This window comes from Carlito syrichta, unplaced genomic scaffold (genome assembly GCF_000164805.1).
Source record: "Carlito syrichta isolate Samal-C Ts95f unplaced genomic scaffold, Tarsius_syrichta-2.0.1 Scaffold255670, whole genome shotgun sequence".
Lineage (NCBI taxonomy): Eukaryota > Metazoa > Chordata > Mammalia > Primates > Tarsiidae > Carlito > Carlito syrichta.
In genome coordinates this window covers 52,091-53,857 of record NW_007199766.1, presented here as the reverse complement: position 1 = coordinate 53,857, position 1,767 = coordinate 52,091, and the positions used below count along the sequence as shown (strand labels likewise).

General features: G+C 35.9%; 1 long non-coding RNA gene across 1 annotated transcript in view; it reads left to right on the top strand.

Annotated features, from left to right (window-relative positions):
• The window catches only part of LOC103253872, a 3,374-nt gene extending 2,600 nt beyond the window's left edge, over positions 1-774 (top strand). The window contains exon 3 of the long non-coding RNA XR_503914.1: positions 691-774. This is a non-coding gene — a long non-coding RNA (uncharacterized LOC103253872). The remainder of the gene's footprint in view (positions 1-690) is intronic.
• The last annotated feature ends 993 nt before the right edge of the window (positions 775-1,767 follow it).

Here is a 1,767-nt window from a genome sequence, read left to right as displayed (position 1 = left end):
TCAGGCAATCCACTCACCTCGGCCTCCCAAAGTGCTGGGATTACAGGCTGAGCTACCGAGTCTGACCAGCATTCTCTATTTTAAATTGACCCATGTCCTTCTCTCTATATTACTGGTAAGTCCAGAAACTTGGAGGCATAGAATATCATTGCCCACATATCATTCCAATTGCTGCCATAAGTTTGTGACTCACTAGTACTGAGCTAAGAAGTAACAAATTTAAGGTCATGTGTGGAGGCTAAAACCTGTAATTCCAGCATTTGGAGAGGCCATGGTGAGAGGATTGCCCGAGTCCATGGGTTTGAGAACAGTCTGGGCAACTTGACCAGACCACATCTCTACAACAAATCAAAAATTTATCCATGCATGGTAGCACGTACCGGTAGTTCTGGTACTTGGAAGGCCAAGGAGAAGAATCACCTGAGCCTAGCAGGTCAGTGCTGCAATGGCCATTAACACGCCACTGCACTCCATCCTGGGCAACAGTGAGACTCCAACTCAAACAAAAAAAACAAAACAAGAACTCACAAATGTAAAATTCTGTCTATATGTTCTAAAGGTTTTATTGGGGAACAGTATTTTGGATAATTTTCTAGAATCTTGTATAATGTGTTTTCTACTGATCATAATACTAGTTTTATAATTGAAGAATCCCATCAAGATTCATGTTACAATTTTCTAACTAAACAGGACTTGCTGCCTCTAAGCCAGACCTGATCACCTGTCTGGAGCAAAGGAAAGAGCCCTGGGAAATGAAGAGACAGCACATCAGCCAAACCTCCAGGTAAGTGGGAGTAAAAGAAGCAGGTGATGCCGTTTAGGAAGCAGAGCTTGAAATGTGGTTTGCAAAGGTGGTCTGATCCGATGGAAATGGTTTCTGAGAAGCCTGCGATTCTTTCTCTTGCTATCACAAAGGGATATCTCTTAATCCATCTTGTGAAATTCTCCAAAAACTCTGCTTCTTCAGTGATCTCCTTTCAAGGTACAGAGGAAATCTAAGTCCACTTAATGGTTTGTTAGGGACTGCATGAGTTGACTTCCTTTCTGATGTTTTTGAAGATGTGCAAGTATCTGCTTATTTATTTAGAAAATCCATGTCAAAGTATTTTTTAAACTTTCTTTTTTGTGTCATGTTGGAAATGGGTAAGAGAGTGTTACTTGAGAAATTTTAAGAACTCTCTGGACAGATGTTTTTTGCTTTTTGATTTTCTATCCTAGGGAGCTTTCCAATGTGATTTTATTTAAATTCACAATCCATAATTCTACCAGGATAAAAACTATCTCTCTTGATTGAAGACATCCTGTTATTTTACTTTAATTTGTCTAAGTATAGACTGAGATTGGTAATTTATTTCTACATATCTGAATTCTTAAGTATACTATATCACATAGAACATCAAAAACATATATTAAACTCCCATGTTACCTTGTTTCTTAATAACATATTTTTCTTTGTTTAGTATGAAGTTTAGAACTACTTTACATATATGTGTATATATATATATATACACATGTGCATATGTTTATGTGTGTGTGATTAACATCTGATTTTTTATACATAAATAAAAATGTATAAACCTGTTGTGTACAATGTAATAATTTGATATGCCTATACATTGTAAAACTGATTATAATTATGCTAATGAAAATATCAATCACCTTGCATAGTTGCTATTTTCACATTTTGTAAGGAAAACACATAATGTCCATTATTTTAGCAAATTTTCTAAGTGTACCTGAAATCATTATTAACTATAAGTCACTCTG